Source organism: Silene latifolia, chromosome 5 (assembly GCF_048544455.1).
Source record: "Silene latifolia isolate original U9 population chromosome 5, ASM4854445v1, whole genome shotgun sequence".
Classification (NCBI taxonomy): Eukaryota; Viridiplantae; Streptophyta; class Magnoliopsida; order Caryophyllales; family Caryophyllaceae; genus Silene; species Silene latifolia.
In genome coordinates, this window is record NC_133530.1 from 48677603 (window position 1) to 48700331 (window position 22729).

The window sequence follows — 22729 nt, forward strand, 5'->3', positions numbered from 1 at the left end:
ACCTCTCGAACGAGGTCTTTCCGGTGATTTATCGCTTAAACGAGCCCTAGCAGGCTCTCGAATAAGCTTCCCGTCATCCAAACTACTCGATCGACCAATATCCCCATTTGATCGAGCAGTTTCCTCATCAATGTCGGTCGATCGAGTAAAATTTCCACTCGATCGATCAACTCCACTTTGCTCATCACTCGATCGAGTAGAAAAACTACTCGATCGACCATTGCCAATTCCTTGATCACTCGATCGAGTGGTATTTTCACTCGATCGACCAGTTTCGTCCCTAGATTTGCTCGATCGACCACCTGAAACCAGTCGATCGAGCACTTGCTTTGCCGTGAGCTCATTTTCTTCGCCAATCGTTCACCATCGATTCACAGCTCTCCTTGGGTCTGATTTCTGCATTTCTGGTCCCTCATATGAACGATCGCTTCTCAGATTGATAAAATTTACCGTCTCGTGTGGATTCTTCTCATTTTGAGTCGGTAATTGACCCTGCTTCCTTGTGGACTGATTAGTGGCTAATTGGGCAACTTGAGTTTCAAGTGCCTTTATAGACGCATCTTTCTGTTGATCACTCAATTGCCACTGCTTTGTGAAGGCTTGCAACATAGACTTAAGCTCACCAATTTCACTCACCCCACCGGAAGATGATGCACCATGGTTAGGAGGAGTAAAGGAAAGAGGCTTTTGATAGCCTTGTTGATTCTTGTGCGGAGGGACATAAGGTCACATCAAAAGTGCGGAGGTGGTGTAGGATTGAGCACATTCGACTAGTCCACCTCGATTGGGATGGATCGCCCCTTGATTATTGTAATAGGAACTCCCTCCTTGCCTATATTGCTGAAAGGCAAGGACTTGTTCCTTCTCTACAAGACAGCCAACAGCAGAGTGGCCATTATTACCTCCACATCTGCCACAAGAAACGGCCTCTCCCCTAGTAAGAACATGGACCGTCTGAGGCTCCCCAGCAGCTTGTAATTCTAACTTGTCGAACCTAGCATTCATGGTCTCCAGCTGAGACAAAGCCTGCTTATCGACTGCATGAATTGTCCTAATCCCATCCCTCGGGTTTCCATACTCAGCACCGTGATTAGCCATTTCTTCAATAAGAGACCACCCCTTATCATCATCGGTGTTCTCCTGGAATCTCCCACTAGATGCCGCATCGAGTATGGCTCTGTGGCCATCATACAGCCCATTATAGAACTGATTGGCTAGGAACCATGGGTCAAAACCATGGTGAGGGATAGACCTCACCAACTTCTTAAATCGTGTCCATGCTTCGTAGAAACTTTCATCGGGAGCCTATCTGAAACTAGTAATCTTGGCCCTCAGCAAATTGGTGCGTTGTGGAGGGAAATATCTCTTGTAAAATGCAAGAGCAAGAGACTCCCAATCAGAACCCCAAAGGTGTGCGGTCCAGTCGATCCACCACTCCCCTGGTGAATCAGCTAAAGAGAAAGGGAATAGGACTTCCTTAATCTTGTCCTGAGTTACCCCCTTAGTGGCGGGGATAGTAGAACAGTAAACGGTAAAGGTCTCCATATGCTTCCTCGGATCTTCACCTGCCACACCTCTATAAATGTTTCGCTCCACCAGATTAATATAAGAAGGGCGGATATCAAATGTGTTCCCATCCTCAGTCTGGAGATTGAAACCCTTCGGAATAGAGGATGCTTTAGGCACTGAATGACTAGAAAGTTTAGGCATCTTTACTGTAGAAATCGGACTGTCTTCAGTGAAAAGAAAATGATCAAGCTCTGGCTCGAAAGTACTCAAGTCTTCCTTTCGTGATTTCCTTATCAGACGGAGTCTATGCCTGAATAATCTCTCCGGCTCTGAATCAGCTGAAACTAATTCACACCTGTCTGACCTGGGCATAAACAACACTGAAAGAAAATAATAAGAACGGCCTCAAGGAATAGAAATTCCCTAAGACGGATAAAATAAACGGAACAAAAACAAATAGGGCAATTGCCTCCCCGGCAACGGCGCCAAAATTTGATACCATTCGTCGCAGTATCAAAAATAAACCTAAGTACAACTAACAAAAGCTAGCGGTAAGTAGGGTCGATATCCACAGGGAGGCAAGATATTTGTAAAAGTCCGTCTATTTGGTCACAAATTGGGGGGGGGGGGGGGGGGGGTTGTTTGATTTGTTATCTAAACTACGAGTCTTGAAGGAAAGAGAAATAAAGAGCAAGAGCAATAAAGGCAGGAAATGAGTTTAAACTATCAGATAAAGAAGGACATGTCAGGATTTCGGTTCACTACGGTAGTCCAGTGACTAAGCTGTAAATGACTCAGACGAATTAATGTAAGACGGATGTTGAAAGGTCCTCTCGTTCCACTTTCTATCCTAAAATACCGCCAACTTAACTTTCATTCTCGTCAGGGTAGTCTACTGTTCATAGCATGCCTATTTAGTCCAATCTTTCGATCCAGGATTAATTCTAGCCATATTAGAGGTTAACTTAGAAGTGTGCACTCAACTAAGTCGAATAAATACAATTAAATTGCTATGGTGACAGAGCCTTGTAATCAATTCATCTAATTCATTTACTACATCGTCACTTTCCTACCGCAGATCCTCTAATCCCAACATGAAAGGGGGTTTAGCTACTCATATCGCTAATTAAACTAACAGCAGATAATATTCCAGCAGTAAACATAATGAAAGAATAATTAAAAAGCATAAAAGAGAATTAGGGCAGAAGAATAAATGCAGCGAACGAGAGATTAAACCAAACAAAAGATTAATTATTAATAAGAGAAGAGAAAGAATTACAATCAATGCGAATCCGGCGTAAAGAACACAAATTCCGAGCAAGAATAATCCCAAAAGTAAGGTTACAGTAGAGAGGAATGAAGTACGCAGTGGGTTATATGAGTCAGTGGGTAAGCGGTTGTTGTGCCTCGGGTGGTGATCCGGGCACGGTACTTCGTGTTGTGATGCGGGTAATTTCGCGCTGCAGTGCGGCTGTTGGTGGCGGTGTTGCGATGCCGTTATCGGTTGTGGTTGAGTAGGTGGGATGAGTACGTTTTCGAATGAGTATACCAGTTATATAGATTGTTGTTTTGTTAACTGCTGTTCCTTGTGAGTTTTGTTTGGACATAAAGACTGCTTTTTTTTTATTGATGTTTCTTGCTAGTTTCAGCTTGGGAGTGAGGGTAGAGTTTGATATGGAAGAGAGTTGTGTATGTTTCCGTTGTTGTCATGGTATAGTGATATCCTGTTGATGGGACACAGTTGTGAGAGGTTGTTACAGTACTTTTGACCTTGTTTTGGATGGGGCATTGGTTGACATAGTAATGGCAAGTGATTTGTGGAACATGTATTTTACTGATCTGGAAGCTGCAAGTAGTTCATAATCTTTTATAGAGACAGTGAACATAGGGTGTTGGGAATTAGTATCATGTTAAGTTATGAATGAGTTTTGCGGTAATAAAAGAAAGGAACTTGAGGATCTAGTGTCAGGGTGGGTAATAAGTGTGGATCGTGAGTATGCTTTTGGAGATAGGTGCTTTGTATAGAGGAGTATGTCGTTTTACAGTAATGTGGAAGGATTGGAGTATTGGTTATGCTAAGGATTTTGTGGTATAGGTTAGGTCGTGTGCCGAATGAATTGAGGTATGAGAACTGTTTACGTAACAGAGCCTTGGAAATATGAATGGTTATAGGTGTTGAAGTTATAGGCGATTATCTTTGACATGTGGCGGTGATGAGGATAATGAGAAGATATAGCTAAGGATCTAGTATTAGTGAGTTACGAGGACGTAACATTTATCTTAAGAGGAGTAGGATCAGGTAAAGAGAGTTTGATGGTTGTACATGTTGTAGTATAATTGGAAGTAGAGTGTTGGTGTAGCATAAAGAATGGATCTGTATTGTGGTTGATATTGTTAAAAGGTCATGGCCGTGCTTGTAAGTACTGCGATGTGTAGGAATGGGATAATACTTAGATAGTGTTGACAGTTGGGTGAGGATGTTTATGAGTTCGATAGTATTGACAGTTGGATGATGATGTTATAAGTGGGAGTAAACTTCGAGGATAAAGTTCCTTTTTAAGGGTGGTAGAATGTAACATTCCGTTTGATGTGTATGAGTGTCTTGATATTGGATTTCTAGTGGATAATATGTAGCGAGACGAAGCTAGCGACGTTGGTGGATGGTATTTGGAAGTGTATGAAGTTAGTGTCGACAGACTATAATGTGGTGGATACGATATCGTGAGTCATGTTGTGGAGGTAGGCATAGGTGGTGGAGTTGGTGTTAAGATTTCATGTTTTATAGGTTGGGGTTTTGTTTTGAGTTCTTAGTTGCGTTGTTGTGTCTTGGTCGAGTTAGTATGGTTGTTTTGAGTATGGGTTGAACTTCGGGGACGAAGTTGTTTTTAAGGAGGGAAGACTGTAATACTACGGTTTTCTATGTCTATTGGTACTCTATCGAGTGGGGCTTACTCTGTCGAGTAAGTATGTTTTTACGCAAAACAGTAGTCTACATGTTGGGTACTCAATTGAGTACGTGGGGCACTCGATCGAGTAAGTCACTTACTCGATCGAGTAAGTGAGTCTTACGGGTTATTTTGCCGGGTTTTGATAGTAACGCGAGAAGGATATAAAAGCATCTTTCGTCAGTTTCTTGTCATTTTACCCTATTCTAAGTTTCATAAGAAATAAAAACAAGTTACGTTACTCTCCTCTTTCGTATTGCTATCAAATCCTAAGGGGTAGAGTCGTCGGATTGTTGAGTTCTTTACGCCGTAGAGACCGTCACATTGTGGGTAAGATTCTAGTATGATTTTTATATCGTTTCATTGATTTTAGTTGAAACCCTAATTGGGTAATTTGGGGGTTTTGGGGAGTATTGTTGATGTTAGATTGTGATTGTATGATTGTGTGTTTATAGGAGGTGATTTCGTTGAAGAACGATTATGATTAGCTGATTGTGACGATCTTGGTGATTGCTTTTCCAGGCAGGGTTTCCCTACTCAGTTATTGTATAAATGAATATAAGATGGTTGTTTGGTTGATTGGCATGATGATTATATCATAATTGGTATTGGCATTGTTTTGAATTGATATTGTGATTGGTTGTTGTTGATTGTCTGTGGTTCGCGAGGTGCGCCCTCGACTGAGTGGAGTCACTTGCGGGAGTGGCTTCACGCCCTTGATTCGCCCTCTGTGGAACCCGCCACATAAGGGGATGTGCACATTAAGGAACATGGGTTATACGCTCGATGGAGATGAGCGGGGCTTAGGTGGGAACGGCTGCGGTCCCCCACTGGCGGTGAGGAATATCTGTTGCGATCGATATTCTGCCAGGGCTACACACTTTAGTGTGTAGTCAGATGATTGGTGATGTGACGGTGTTGGAGATTATGATTGTGTATCTGTTGTTGTTTATCTTATATTGTTTATGTAGTAACTGACCCCGTTTAAATGTTTTAAAAACTGTGGTGATCCATTCGGGGGTGGTGAGCAGTTGTCTAGCAGGTATACTGTGGATGCGCTCGGGATTAGCTGGGGATGAAGTCACCACGAGTCTGATAGTAGTCTTCCGCTGTTGTGTCATGACATTTTATTTACTTTAGTTGGTTTTGGTTTGGAATAGTTGTATCGTACTTTATAGTTTTGGTTTTGAGGTAATCACTTTAAATTAATTTACTTAAAGTATGTTTCTTGATGGTCACTTTTGATTACTATGCCTCGGGTAACCGAGATGGTAGCACTTCCATGCATTAGGTGGTCTTGGTAAGGCACCTTGGTGTATGGGGGTGTTACAGCACCTGCCGCCAGGTTCCAGCCGATCAGCCTTCTCGTCTCGGCTGAGTCCACTCTCATGGCCGTCAACAGCCACACCAAAGCCTCCTCTCCACACGGCAGACCCGAGATCATGCCGTAGTCCTTCAAAGTGACCCCGACCTGTCCAAAAGGAATATGGAAAGTCGAGGTCGTGTCCCAGTACCGATCAAGGAAAGCTCGAATCAGGCTAAGGTTAGCCCGAATCTTTCTCTCCCTGATCGCCCTCCAAGCTCCCACTAAAGCCCCGAAGGCTCCCAACTCAATGATGTCCTTCTCCTCCTCCGACAGTCTCTCGAAGGCATCCATCATCGTCGTGTAACCGGAAAAGGACCTCATGTTCCCGGCCTCCTGTATAAATGCAAAACAAAGCTATCTTTAGCTTAAAACAGGTGAGAAATGAAATAATAAAGCAAATAGGAGAGGTAATAGGAAATAACAAGTTCGAAACTTACCAGACTCCTCACCGTCCTTTAGGACAGGTGGCTCTCTGCCGCCCAAATGATATGTCTACCATCCCATTTCTCGTCCCACTCGGGTGCACCCACTAGATGGCATCTACCTCGTCCCACGTTGGCCCTCCTCGGGACCTCCTCAGCCTCCTCCTCGATCACCTCCTCTCTCTCTCACCCCCTACGAGAGCAAGAGAAGAGTCGAGGTCTACGTCCATGGGAGCCCTACCCAATGTAGAAGGAATGTCACCTGGAAAATTAAGGTAAATCAGGCCGCGTCAAGCCACGACAAGCCTCGGTGAGATCGTTTCACGCGTTTTCGACCCCTAAAAGTCGCCTTTCTCGCCATCTTTGGCCATTTCTTTCGAAACCCGACCACTCATGTGGTAGGTTGGGGCAAGTCAAGTCTAAGTTCAAGCCTGGTCGCGGGTTTGAGTCAAGTCTAAGTTCATATATGATAATATGTGATGAATAATGAAGTTGCAAAAACCAAATTTCATCAAAAATGGACAATCTTAAGGCCATTTTCGAAGCGATTTTCGAAACAGCTGAGAAACCGTCTCATTTTCGCTCAAATGCTCAATACTTGACGAAAATTCAAAAAGAATGCATGGTTATGTTCCTAACATTGCCAATTATCCATTTCAAATGTCAATCTTATCAAACAAATCCATTAGAGGCGAAACCCCCAAATTTTTCGACATCAAAGGAGGAGAAACACTAATTTTCGGCCCTAATTTGATCAAAAACAAGAATCTGATACATACCTCGATTAGTCATGTTTAAAGGCACGAATTGATCAAATTTTGACGGATTTTGGTTGGAATTTGAGAGAGTTTGAAAAGAAATTGTTTTTTTGTTATTATGAATAACACATGGTTTTAGTCGGGTTTTTACCCAGACAGGGACGAGCCCAGGAAATGACGCAGCAACTGCTGCGCCCTTTCCAAATGTCGTAGCTCTTGCTGCGCCTATTCCCCAGCATCCTTCCAGCTCAATTTTTGAAAGTTCGTTATAAGTTTGTTATTTGTGGGCCCATGTTTTGTGCGCCTCTTCTCCGACACCTTATATCATATATTTGGTTATTTTGGGCATTTATTTTTCGTCCGGACCCGTGTTTTGCTAAACGGACTGCAAAGCCGTCACGGTATTTTATCTCTCAGTAAGGATTTCTGTTGAACCAACTTCACAAATTTATTCCTTTACTTATCGGGACTTCGCTTGCGACAACGAGCGGTTTCCAGCGGTGCTTAGGACGCACCATTATCAGTCAAGCCTCTTTATTTTCCCCGACGGTGTTTAAGACACACCTATATCGATACTTTATTATCCAGCGAGAGTTCATGACAGCCGATTGCACTTCTCGAGAGATGGAGTTTGTTTGAAAGCAGATACAATCAGATTTCCCTGAAATGATTCAATCCAGACAGAATCATCAATATATTCCCCAACGAGAGTTCGCTTGAGACCCATGCAAGCAGATTCTCCCAGCATTTTTTACCGACGTCTTGCTACCATCAATATTATTTGTTTCCTCCCGGAGCTCGGCAAGGGTGTCGTTCTCAAGAGGTCCCCAAACTAGCCAGGTTCATACGCCTAGCTTTTTAGGGTCCCACACTCTAGCACAATCCTTATATATCTTTTAGGTCTTACCCTTAGCTCCTACGCAACTCTAGAGATGTCTCGAGGAAGAAGTCTCAGGTATGGTTTCTTCTTATGGCTGGCGAGCTTCCTTACGTAGTCTAATGGACTTTAAACGACCCTCCCCAATAGTCGACATACTCTAAAATGTTCCCGACGACAGGTCCTTGGCTCAGACCCCTTGAGCCGCCTCGCATCGCCATAGTCGTTAGGTTGTAATCTTTGATTGACCTGATAGCTATACTTTGACTTTCGCCTTGTCCAAGCCTCAGTCAATGTAGGGGCTCTGTAGATACCTCGTTTCTACACCTTCCGCCAACCACCCACTGATGATTGGGCAGCATGTTTGGTATACGGAACGATTTATGACAGTTCATAAGTTTATCATCAAGTGATAGCTCAAACACTTGTGTCTATCCCATGGTCGTCATCTACGTGCCGATACGGTCGTTTTGACACTAATTAGAGTTCATTTGGAGTCCGGGTCAAAAACCGCTTCGTTTGCTAAGAAACCGTTTAAAATGCCGAGTCGGAATGTTCTAGAATATTCTGGATATTTACTCCATAACTTAATTTTATATCTTTTGGCAAAATATCACCTATAAATCATATTTTACGGAATAAGGAAGTAGATATCTACCGCAATTCCATAATAGAAACGTGAAAATCTTTCTTCCGCAGGAGGAAACCTCTGGGGAAATGACGCAGCAGGTGCTGCGCCTCTTGGAAGGATCGCGACAGCTGCTGCGCCTCTTCTCCAGCCTGTTTTCGCTGTTTACAGAATTTTTACTTAATTTGTTTCCAAAGTTTAGGTCATTCCAAAACTCTTCACATATTTTAGTATAAATAAAGACCTTCGGTCTCCATATTTTTCACGCGAGTGTCCGCCCTTCTCTTCTCTCTTTGCATTCTAGACTGTGCTCTAAGCTTTCGACGCCTACGTGCTTGATCAATCAACCACGTAAGCTCAGATCATTCTGAGTCCCAGTCACGTTGCACAATCGACCAATTTGACCACTACACATCAATCAATCAATTAATTTAAATCCTCCAACGAGGGCACTTTCTACATACATTCGAGTCGAGCAATCACTAAACGTTAACTTAGTTAATCTCGTTTCGTCAAACATGTAAGTCTGAGGATGTAAATCTCATCTTTTTTATTATATTTTATTTTTGTATCAATTAATGTAAGGTTCACGTCAAAAACATATTCAAAACTGACTTTAATAAACCTTTATTAAAATATGTTTTTACGAAACAGCAGTTACCAGACGTCGAGAAGAAATGCAGCAGCAGCTGCGTCTGTTCGAAGGGTCGCAGCTCCTGCTGTGCCTCTTCCAGAGGCTGTCGCTGCTCCTGCTCTTCTTCTTCTTCTTCCTCGGGTTTCTGTAGTTTTGTTTCTTTTCTTAATTTCTTCCTCTCTTTTGTACATTAAATCATGTTTTAATCGTTCCTTTCAATAATCACGTTGTTTTCGACTTAAATCCCTTGTAATTCAATATTTGCGGATTTTCGTCATTAAATCAAACCCGGATTTTAGAGGTTCGATTTGTCCATATCGAGTCTCTGGAATTCGTCCTTTGTACATATTTCTGTTGTTTATTTTCAGTTTGTCAATTTCTTTCGAAGTTCGTCTTCATAGTTAAACCTAATTCATTTTATTTCGTTTTAATTCGTTTCTAACTCGTTTTAATCGTTTTAATTCATGTTTATCGCTTTTATGACGGTTTTATATGTAATTAATATGCTAAATAACTTTCACTTGAGTCTAATATCGATAATCAATTGTAAAACATGCCAACGAACATTAACTATCCGTGGTTCTGACTTCACAGCCAGAGCTCAACTCAAGAACAGATGCAGGAATAGCTGCGCCTCTGCTAAGGGACGCATCAGATGCTACGCCTGTTCTGAGATGAGTTCTGTCCCTGAACTTCCGTTCTCGCTTTGACCTAGTCTTTAATTACGTGTTTAATTGACTATTAATCGTAATATCACTTTTAATCTGTTTTATTTTATCACTTTAATTTCTAATCTTTTTATCTTCTTTTCTTTTCTTCAAATTTCCGTTTCGAAAGTATTTTTGACGTAAATCGATTATCCATTGTAATTCATTGTAATTTTAATTACCGTATTTTATTTATCGTATTTATTTATATATGATTTATTTATTTATTTGTTTTTCACATGTAATTAATTCTAAACTTCAATTCAACATAATTAAATGCCTAGTTACTTGTCTACCGACATAGTTTAATTCACATGCTAGGATTAATCTGTGGATGTTGCATTGCATGCATATAATTGACAACATATCGACTATGAACGATTTCCCTAATCATTAGTAGAGGCCGCTATCGAGGCAGGCGGGATTAGGTGTTCAGTAAAAGGACTTCCTAATACGTACCCTCACCCCTTACTCCAGATCTCTGTGAACATCCGTGTTCATTGGCATCCACGAGAGTCATTCTAGACATAGAAGGCTAAGGGTAACGAGTTTTTGGCGTTCATGTCACTACTTTGTGTCTTGACATGACATGAGGTATTCGAACGGTTCCAATTTCCCAAAAAAATTGGTGGCGACTCCACAAATGCACGCTTATTTCAAGCGTTTCCGCTCGCGTCGCGGGTGGCCCATGTTCACACTTACCTATACACATCCATTCTTACCTCTATTCTATAAGCAATTCTAACTAGCATCCAATAAGCACGGAAATGAAAATCCAAGGAATGTAACTAATGTCTTGCACCCCCATTCATGCATCTCACTTCCAATATGGTTCATATATGCATTCAAGCATTCAATTCATACAAGTAACTACATATTAAGCTACTCGTCCTTCTTTCACATACCATCATATGGCACATAAGGAGCCACACCATGTAAGAATTCTATCATTCATCATAGTATACATGCATCCATATCATGCTTCACATGACGTTCGCCCATCCTCACAACTACTCACGTAGTGACCAACCGAGTCAATAGGCACAATTTGGATATGAGGGCACCCACTCATACAAAACCGAACTCCTATTATACTAATGTTGGGTTCATTTTTACTTGACGCTCCTAAATTCATTTTTGGTTCATTCGTTTTGGTTCCAAAATCGTTTGGGCTCTGATACCACTTTGTAACACCCCAATTATCCGGCCAAGATGATCGAGGTATTAATGGCTCGGTTTCCCGAGTTAGTGTTACAAATACCAACCGAAGAACCTTTATTTACAATAGTTTAATGAATTACATAAGTTGAATGAAATAAATAAAAGGGGTACAACTCATGATTACTATACTCATCAAATCTACTATACTCATCGTGTGTCTCCGAAGCTAGACCCATCTCCCGCGTGCTATCATAAATATCATGTACTCAATCTGCTCCCCACTTGACCAAAGGACATCATATGGATCGACACAGGCCACCCAAAGGTGACAAAAATGCAGACAAACAACATGTCAGTTTCAATAATAACAATGAGTATGACTCTACATGTATAAATATGCAATATGACCAAGACATGAAAGTAATACCATCCTCCAATCATCACACCGGTACCGGGACATGCCCAGGCGTACCAAACAACCACTAGTGCCAGGAACACGTCCACGACACTACTCTCACAAGGTACTCCGATCACGTCGGTGGTACCGGGCCTAAGAGCGACTCGGGTCCCCTGCCAGACATTGTATCTCACCCACACGAGTCCCTCCAAACTCAAGCCATTAATATGCACATCTCCTTTGGAGTGGGAAGTTCCAAAGGACGACCTAAGCGGAAGACGATCTCCCAATTGCCTTCCGTCTTCTCAACAACCATCATATCATCACCATTCTACCCAATACACAATATGAACAATAAATGCATATCGACCACATTATATATGTACCAACATCGACTCATCAAGTCACATTGACCATCCATGTACCATAGTGCATGACAATTACCATAATCACCCTCTTAATGATACCATTAGTGACTAATCATATTATGATGCAACTAAACTAATCATATGAGATTAATTACTCAATTAACTCTAATCATGCAACAACCATATTATTGAAAACCGAGTAGAATTAACCTATCTTTTTGCATCTTCATAAGCTATACCGAATCTAATTGATTCCGTCTCATAAACATCGTCTCATCCTAACAAATCACGTAATAATTGTCATAATACATCCTAAATTATAATACAATATAAAACCCCTAAATAATATTCACTAATTACCCATATTACTAACCCTAATTATTTATTAATTAACTACTAACTCTAACCCTCAAGATTAAGGTTAATTAAAGGATAAGAGGAAGGATAGAGTATCACTTACAAAGGATGGATTGGAACTAGAGAGAAAGTTTCACCATTAATCTAAGCTTAGCCATGGTGGAGGAGGATTAGGAGGGGTTTTTTTTAGAGAGAAGGGAGAGTTTAGAGTGATAGGAAGTAGGTGGGAGAAGTGGGGTTGAATTTAGACAAGAAGGAAATCCCGAAACAAGATTCACGGGTACTGAACAGTGTCACTCGGCCGAGTGACAGGTTCACTCGACCGAGTGCACTCCACTCGGTCGAGTGGCTCACTTCCTCGACCGAGTGACACCTCATTCGGTCCACTAACATTATACTCGGTCCACTTATACTCTACTCGGTCCACTGCAAATTCACTTGGTCTAGTTCGGTTCTTACTTGGTCTAGGTTATGTTCGTTCCCTCACTTCCGAGTAGTCATGGGTCCCTTTATGTGACCCGAGGTCCTTTGTGGGTCCCTAGAATAACCGGGTATTACACATCCCCTCATGTGGCGGGTTCTACAGAGGGCGAAACTAGGGCGTGAAGCCACTCCCGTAAGTGACTCCACTCAGCCGAGGACGCGCCTCGCGAACATCCCCAGCAACCGTCACAACACCAACACCAACTCCAATCCAACAACAGCAGATAATCACAACATGAATCGTACAAACAATTTCCACATAATCTTAAATCAATTAAACAGTAAACCGAGTAGGGAAACCCTACATTCTCGTAATCTGTTATGCCACAGCCAATCATATAAATGAACAACGAGTAACACATCATCAACTACAATAACGATAATCAACAATCAACAACACATACGATGACCAAAACCCTAAACCCCCAAATTAACCCAAACTAGGGTTTGCTTACTTATAAGAACATCAATAGATCGACAAGGATAAGACACTTACTATGGCAATTGACACGGAATAAGATGCTAGTACCCACAATCGACGACCTTTGCCTTGGAATTGATGAAGATTATTAGATGAGAACGAAACGTAGATTAGGTTTTGGAGGAAATCATTTTAGAAACTGACAAACGACTTATATATAATCTCTAATCATTTTAATCAAAACCGCGGAAGTAACCCGTAACAGACCGGGTACTCGGTCGAGTATAGAGTATACTCGGCCGAGTATCCCGTACTCGGTCGAGTATTACCATACTCGGTCGAGTATTACCATACTCGGCCGAGTATTCCTGGACAGTAGCCTGACCAGAAACACACGACGCATTACTCGACCGAGTAAGCCATATTCGGCCGAGTAACAGACTTAGAAAACCGTAGAATTATAGTCTTCCCTCCTTAAAAAGAACTTCGTCCCTGAAGTTCCAACCTTACCTATAAAACATGGAAACCTAACACTAACTCCACCAACCACACTTACTTCCACAACATGGTCACAATATCGTCTCAACTATAGCAAAGTCTCTCAATACTAACTCCATAGTACTATCGAATACCCGCAACATAAGTGTTTCCAACTCTGTCTTACTTCCATAACGCTCACTACCAAACTCAATACCAAGACAATCCACCAAACAAGATCAACACCAAGATAAAATGTTACATTCTACCACCCTTAAAATGAACTTCGTCCTCGAAGTTTACTCATACACATAAACATCATCACCCAATCCATTAACACTATCGAAGTTTACTCACACTCCTAAACATCATACTAATACAAGCACAGTCATTATCTGTAATAAAATTGACCATCACACAAATCCATTCTTATTCTACACCAACACTCAAACTTCCAATTCCAACCTGTACGACCATCAAACTCTCTTGTCGCGTCCTACTCCTCTTAAGATAAATGTTACGTCCTCGTAACTCACTAATACTAGGTCCTTTGCTATACCTCCCATAATCCTATTTCCATCGCATGTCAACGATAACCTACTATAACCTCAACACCTACAACCATTCCTATATCCAGGGCTCTGTTTCTCTAACGGTCCTCATACCTCAATTCATTTTGCATCCCATATAAACTATACCATAAAATCCTCAGCACAACCACTACCCCAACTCTTCAACTTTACCGCAACGCTATACTTCTATATATATATATATATATATATATATATATATATATATATATATATATATATATATATATATATATATATATATATATATATATATATATATATATATATATATATATATATATATATATATATATATATATATATATATACACTTATCTCCACAATTATAACTCACGATCCACAATTGTTACACATACTCACATTAGCTTCTCAAGTACATTTTTTTTATTACCACAAAACTCACCCATAACTTAGCATGATACTAAGTCCCAATACTCCGTACACACTGTCCCAATAAAAAGGTTATAAACCACCTGTAATTTCCAATTCAATACCACACATGTTCCACAATTCTCTTGCCACAACTATGTCCACCAATGCCTCATCTAAAACAAGATTAAAAGTACTCTAACAACCTCTCACAACTGTGTCCCATTAATAGAATATTACTATACCATGACAACAACGGAAACATACCCAACTCTCTTTCATATCATACTCTATCCTCACTCCCAAGCCGACACTGGTAAGAAACATCGGTAAACAAAACAACAGTCTATATGTCCAAACCGAAACTCACATGAAACAACAGTAAACAAAACAACAATCTACATAACTAATATATACTTTCGAAAGTTCGTCTCCTCAGTATACTGCCTACTCCACCACAACATATCACGGCATCGCAACACCGCCACCAACAGCCGCAGCGCAGCGCGAAAATACTCGTATCACAACACGAATCAACGTGCCGGGGTCGCCACCCGAGGCACAACCACCACATTGATAGTCATCGCAACTTATACAATCCCATAACACTGACTCAATACAACTTCCTTGACAAGAAGACTTTCTTAAAACCGCTTTACTAGATCACAACACAACATATTACATGGAATCACATATACTAACCTTATGAATATTATCCATACCATGACTCATGAGGTCAGAACCTCACACAAATATTTACACATATCATGGACTCATAATCGAATCTAATTGGCCAATCCTGATCACGTAAGTTACCACCTGATAAAGGTTACCTCTCACCTGTTCTTAACTCGTATGCCCCTCCTATTACATGTGGGTTAATATCCGTATACTACCCTTTAATTGCAGGACTATAACGTAAATTTAAACATGCAATTTATAGTCATAAAACGATAAACACAATGAAATGATTAATGTATAGAAATAACCTCGGGTCCTTTAAAATTGCGGCGTAAAGAATAGAAATCAAAGCAGATTTCCTCCTAATTGTTACACCCAAGACTTTGTCCGAGATATGCCCTTGTGCTAGAACAGTGTTCTCCGATTGCCTTGCAATATAGGGAGGCGATGTGAGTTTTTGTCGAGATGAGAGATCTCGGGTTTTGAGAGAAGAATGCTCTTCAAAACCCTAGTTTTTCTCGTAAATGAAATTGTCTAGGTCAAAAAGAGAGGGAGTCTCTCCTTTTGTTTGGTTCGGCCGGACCGAGTGCATGCATGGGGAAGTGGGCTTCCACTTCCTCTTAATTTTAGCTCGAGGTCCGATTCGCCAAATGCTAAAATGTATATGACGGGTTTATATTATAAATTGTTATCGGTTATCGGAAATTTAGGCATCAGCTAATAATACGGGTTAGCTGAATTATTAATACGTGTCCGACAAAACAGTATTGTATAATTATTTTTAATATACATTTAATTAAATATAAATCACGTATATTTAATTTTACGAATTAACTGGTTAATTCGCCTTAGCCCATGATATTTAATCCGTATTAAATATAATATCTCAACATCACATATTTGACTAATTACTAGTCAAATAACTCGGACTAATTGGTTAGTCAATTTTGGCATCTACATGACAGTATTTTCATACCGTCACATCTCTCGAACGTATCCTATAGGTGTGACTTTTAGGGACCATTGATCACCGTCATCCGTATGACAATAACGTCAAACTTATCTAGCAAGCCAACCGTTATTGATAAACGTGGATCAAGTGATAATAATACCAAAAGTATGCCCTTTGATCCTTTTAGAGGTTTATAAGTCCTTGCACTAATTGTTAAGGACACCAACCCCAACAAGCTCCCACTTGTCCGTACAAGTGTATGTGCAATGACGTTATCCGCACTAACCGGAGGACACAAGCTCCAACAAACTCCCACTTGTCCGTACAAGTGTATGTGCGATAACCGATTCTCATATTCATTTAAAAATTTCTCCCACTCAATGTAAAACAATTTGCAGATCTGGATCCACAAAGGTCGTATTTTACAATCGATCTGTATCTAGAGTGGTTTCCCCGACTAGAGAGTAACTTAACTGATAAAACGAATCCGTATCCGAGCATGGCCATGCATTTCGATTCTGACTCCTCGAGTGGCCCCGAGAAATATCGAGTACGATAAAGGCTGAATATTTCCTTCAACTCGACTCCTTCCGATCTAAGCACAAGCATGAAATGACCGAGAAAAAATCTACTTGGCCCCCTGTTACGGATGACCGTGAGAAAGAAACCAAAGTCACCCAAAATCGGCCTTAGTCTCAAGAGACAGTCGATAGTCAAAAGAATCGACTCTTAGGATCACCATGGAAGTCCTATCCACGACCAGGCAACGAATGTTATAAAACATTTAGGACTCCACGTCGATGTCACAATTGTGTCCTACGAAATATCCGTATAAATCGCCTCCGTGATTGGTCAGTCAACCGGTTGACTTATGGCTCGTTGAACCCACCATCAACCAACGTCACAAAATAATTGCCGAGTTATCAGCTCATGTGGGCAATTAAGGACTAACAATATATGATGTTTGTTCAGTTCACTTTGTGGTGTTCAAAATCGTCGTACAATTCCACATGAAAAACAAAATATATATATATAAAATATCAAAACGATGATGTCGTATAGAGTACAAAGGAGAATGAATCTGATCCATAAAAGAGTACTACAACTTAGGAACACGTTTAATTCCCATGGAATTAACGTGCCCTTCATGCTTATCTTGTCGTAATGCTTTAGTGAGAGGATCGCTATGTTGTCATCTCGTAGCAATCTTTTCTATCACTCTTGTCTTTTGCTCCACGTAATCCCGGATTAGATGAGCTTTCCGTTGTACATGTCTAGACTTGTTGCTAGACTTAGGCTCCTTAGCTTGGAAGATGGCACCACTATTGTCGCAATAGATGGTGATCGGGTCATTCGAACTAGGCACTACAGATAGCCCATGTAAGAATTGACGCATCCATATCGCTTCCTTTGTAGCTTCAGACGCGGCATAGTACTCGGACTCAGTCGTAGAATCTGCTGTAACAGTTTGTTTCGAACTCTTCGGTGATCGGCGCCATTAAGAGTAAAAACGAATCCGATCGAGATTTCGAGTCATCACGATCCGTTTGGAAGCTAGCATCTGCGTAACGGTTCGCGCATAGCTTTTGTTCGCCTCCATAAGTCAATGCCCAATCTTTAGTCCTCCGGAGGTACTTAAGAATGTTCTTGATGACCAACCAATGTGGTTCACCTGGTTTCTTTGTTGGAATCGACTTGTCATACTCAATGCATATGCCCACCGGACGTGTGCATATCATGGCATACATGATTGATCCTATAGCCGAAGCATAAGGAATCCGTGTCATGCGCTCTTTCTCTTCGGTGTCTCGGTGCACGAGACTTGCTCAAATGCACCCCTGGAGACATAGGAAGGAACCCCTTCTTTGAGTTAGTCATGCTGAATCTCTCTAGGACTTTGTCTATGTAAGACTCCTGACTGAGAGATAACATCCGACGTGATCTATCTCGATAGATACGGATGCCCAGAATTCTTTGCGCCTCTCCCAGATCTTTCATCTGGAAATGGTTTTTCAACCATACTTTCACCGAAGTTAAGAGAGGTATGTCATTCCCAATCAGGAGTATGTCGTCAACATACAATATTAGGAAGACAATCTTGCTCCCACTCGACTTGATATATAGACATGGTTCCTCGACCGATCGAGTGAATCCATTGTCTTTTATCACTTGGTCGAAGCGATGATTCCAACTCCTTGATGCTTGCTTAAGTCCATAAATGGAACGCTTAAGCTTGCACACTTTCTTAGGATGTTCAGGATCGATGAAACCTTCGGGTTGTACCATGTACAACTCTTCCTCCAAAAAGCCGTTTAAGAAGGCGGTTTTCACGTCCATTTGCCAAATTTCATAGTCATGAAAAGCGGCAATCGCTAAGATAATCCGGATGGAACGCAACATGACTACGGGTGCAAAAATCTCATCGTAGTGCAAACCTGGCACTTGGGTGAAACCTTTTGCAACTAGTCGTGCTTTGTAGATATCTTGTTGACCTTCCACGGAATGCTTTATCTTGTAAAGCCATTTGCATTGAAGGGGACGAACCTTAGCAGGTAAGTCAACAAGATCCCATACGTTGTTCTCATACATAGAGTCCATCTCGGATTTCATGGCCTCAAGCCATAGTTTCGAGTCGAATCGGTCACGGCACCTTTATAGGTTGCGGGTTCACTACTCGTTAAGAGTAGAACGTCATCTATGTCATGTTCTTCGACCATACCAATGTATCTGTCCGGAGGAATAGAGACTCTTCCCGACCTCCTAGGTTCCTCGGGAATATTCACATGGCCAAAGGGATTGAAGGAGTAGGTTCCTCCAATGGTTGCTCGGTGTTTGGTTCTGGAATCTCCGACAGGTCGAAGGTTCTATCACTCTTTGCATTCTCGAGAAATTCCTTCTCTAAGAATGTCGCACTAGCCGCAACAAAAACACGTTGTTCGGTTGGCGAATAGAAGTAATGACCACGTGATCCTTTAGGATAACCTATAAAGTATGTCTTGACCGATCGCGGGCCGAGCTTATCTTCAGGTCTCCACTTGACATAAGCCTCGCAGCCCCAAACCCGTATAAAGGACAAGTTAGGGACCGTTCCCTTCCATAGTTCATATGGAGTCTTGTCAACAGCTTTAGACGGACTTCGGTTAAGTATTAGAGCGGCTGACAATAGAGCATAACCCCATAATGAATCAGGTAACACCGTGTGACTCATCATGGATCGAACCATATCAAGTAGTGTTCGATTTCTCCGTTCGGACACACCATTCAATTGAGGTGTTCCAGGTGGAGTTAACTGTAGGGCAATCCCACAGTCCTTTAGGTGTTGATCAAACTCGTGAGAAAGATACTCGCCACCACGATCTGAACGCAGTGTTTTAATCTTTCTACCTAAGAGGTTCTGTACCCTATTTTGGTATTCCTTGAATTTCTCAAAGGATTCACTTTTGTGCTTCATTAAGTAGACATAGCCATATCTACTCAAATCGTCCGTGAAAGTGATGAAATACCTATAGCCTTCTCGTGCGGTGATTGACATAGGACCACATACATCCGTGTGTATGAGCCCTAATAGGTCAGCAGCGCGCATTCCACCACCTTTGAAGGAAATCCGAGTCATCTTACCGATGAGACATGATTCACACGTGCCAAATGATTGAAAATCAAAGGCCGAGATAGCTCCATGTTTGATGAGCTGTTTTACGCGTTTCTCATTAATGTGTCCCATACGGCAGTGCCATAGATACGTTTGATCTTTGTCACCAACCTTTAACTTTTTATTCATTACGTGTAATATTTCCGAGGTCTGATCTAAAACATAAATTCCGTTCATGGAAAGCGCCTTGTCAGTAAATCATATCGTGTAATGAGAAAATGCAAGCATTGTTTTCTATTACAAATGAAAAACCAAGTTTATCAAGCTTGTTAAATGAAATAATGTTTTTCGAAAGACTAGGAACATAATAGCAATCATATAATGATAACTCAAATCCGCTTGGAAGCTGGATCACATATGTCCCCTTGGAGATGGCAGCTACTCTTGCTCCATTCCCAACACGCAGGTCCACCTCACCCTTTACGAGGGGTTCGATGTTTCGAGCCCCCGCACATGATTACACAGATGAGAACCACAACCAGTATCAAGTACCCAAGTTCCGTAACTTGCGTGGTTAATCTCAATCATATGAATAAAAGTAGAAGAGAGAGAAGACATACCAACAGGTTTAACACGACCTGCCTTTAAGTCCTCATGATAAACAGGACATGTGCGTCTCCAATGCCCAGTCTTGTGGCAATGATGGCATTCCATGTTTTCACTCTTGCTCTTTGTCATGCCTGATGAGTTACTCGCCTCACCAGGACCACTCTTCCCTGAACCCGACTTCTTGAACTTCGCCTTACCTCTTTCGTTAGGTTTCCGGAGCTTTGCCCTTACCTTTCCCTTTGTTTGACACAACGAGAACATCCTGTTTCGAACTCCCACTGAACTTCATGTCCTTCTCGGTCTGTACGAGGAGGGAGTGCAATTCATGGGGAGTTTTCTTCAAATCATTCATATAGTAATTCGCTCTGAATTGCGAATAACCATCGTGGAGTGAGTGAAGAATACGGTCGATAACAATATTCTCGGCGATGTTACGATTAAAGGTCTCCAGTTTCTCGACATTCTCAATCATGCCGAGAATGTGTGGGCTAACCGGTTGGCCCTTCCGGAGTCTCGCATCAAAGAAGCGAGTGGTATTCTCATAGGTCACGATTCTCGGTGCTTTCGAGAATTCCTTAGTGAGCGTGGTGAAAATCTTGTTTGCACCTTGGGCTATGAAGCGTTTCTGCAAATTGGGTTCCATTGCAAAAATAAGTACGTTCTTTACCGCACCCGCTTCTAAAGCGAAATCGTTATACTTGTCGATTTCGTTAATTCCAGCCGTGGGGCCTGGGTTTAACGGCATGGGCTCAAGCAGATATTTGAGCTTTCCGCCAGCGGCAAGATTCCGTAATCCGCCTCCCGAGTCCGCGAAGTTGGATCCATCATTCTTGATCGAGTAGGCGATTCATCCGACTCATGAAGATCCTAAGCCAGGACTCACGGTCCAATGTGGCACTTGGCATTGGGTTATCACTTGAACCAGCCATTTGATGTTTAGCGATTTAAAATCGTGATCTACACCGAAAAAGAAAGAAAAACAAAACGAAATAAGCAACTCATCGAGGTGATTTAAGTCTATTTTAAAATTTATTTTAAACATGTAGACTCTCGCACTTGCATAATTGATCTCCCTCAAGAAAAGATACAAGTGATCCCAAGACTCAATTTCTGTAAATTGATAAGCCAACTGTTTAGCTAATTCTTCCGGAAGAACTCTTGGTCGATAGATTTCTGTAAATCCTATCTATAGTCCACCATGATCACAGGATCGTACGAGTGACCATAGTGTTGAGATAAAATAGGTCAATCGGTTCCAACTTACCCGACGTAGAAGGGGTCATAGTATGCCTACCGACGAAGAAGGGACTCATTGGAGTTTGACCTATAAAGACCGTTCTCAATTTTTGGTTTATACGAGGAAGATCCCATCAACTAAATTATAATTCATTTTAAGTGAACGAATAACTAGCGTCTGTCGTGAACGAATTTATTTGGATGATGGCTTAAAACGTGTGACATGAGAATGTCAATGAAAACTAACTCGTGACCTCTACATGTGTCAGTTTTCATGCAATAAATTATAGGTGGTTTGGTTTTTAGGCGGAATATGATGCAAATAATCGTTGCGAAAAATAAATAAAGGAATGCAATACGTAAATAAAAATTTCCTAGTGTGGCCTATCCTAATAAAAAGAACAAAATACAACTTTGGAATCCACCGTTGGACCCAAGAAGCTTGTCTTGTTGTTCCATCTTGATCCAAGTAGCGGGAGTGAGCATCTGGTCTCCGTCTTTGGTCTTCTCAAAAATTACAATTAAAATTACAAAATATAAACCTAATTACATTCTAATAAAAACTGTAATTACAAGTGAAAAATCCAAAACGGAGATACGAGACCTCAAAATACAACCAAGACCGTGTTCCATCATTACGGTAACACGTTCTACTAAGGCCACACTAAGTTACAATCGATTGTAAAAATTAAATACGTAATAAAAAGGCATTCATGGCATTCATAATTAACGAAAATAAAAATGCATCAACTAAAAAAACAAATTCATTCGTGACATAATTCCGTAATTATGTTAAATTTATCCAAACCACCTTTTAATGATTAAAATTCATGTGATAAAACCGCTTCTATCATTTAATTTTAATCCATTATAATCCGTCATTTTAAAGACGCTTTAAAACAACTATATGGTACGTGAGTGAACCGATTCACTATTAAGCGAGTGTACTATATCCGTATAAAGTACATATTGAAGCCATAAGAAAATTTAAATCAAAAGAAACAAATTTTCAAAGCTGTTAAAGGCAAAATCCCTCGATCCAGGGACACAAGTGCTCGATCGAGGGACAGGAGGGATCGATCGAATGAGGCTGCCATTCGATCGAGGGGTCTCGCCAATCGGGAGGTGCTCGATCGACTAAACATGAGGTCGATCGAGGACCTATATCAACAAGGCTCGCTTTCGATCGA

At 41.2% G+C, this 22729-nt stretch overlaps 1 non-coding gene across 1 annotated transcript; it reads left to right on the forward strand.

The window, feature by feature from the left end:
• Window positions 1-1231: 1231 nt before the first annotated feature.
• Window positions 1232-1338, forward strand: LOC141658303 (small nucleolar RNA R71). The gene has a single exon (XR_012549196.1). It is a non-coding gene; the product is annotated as a small nucleolar RNA R71 (small nucleolar RNA).
• The last annotated feature ends 21391 nt before the right edge of the window (window positions 1339-22729 follow it).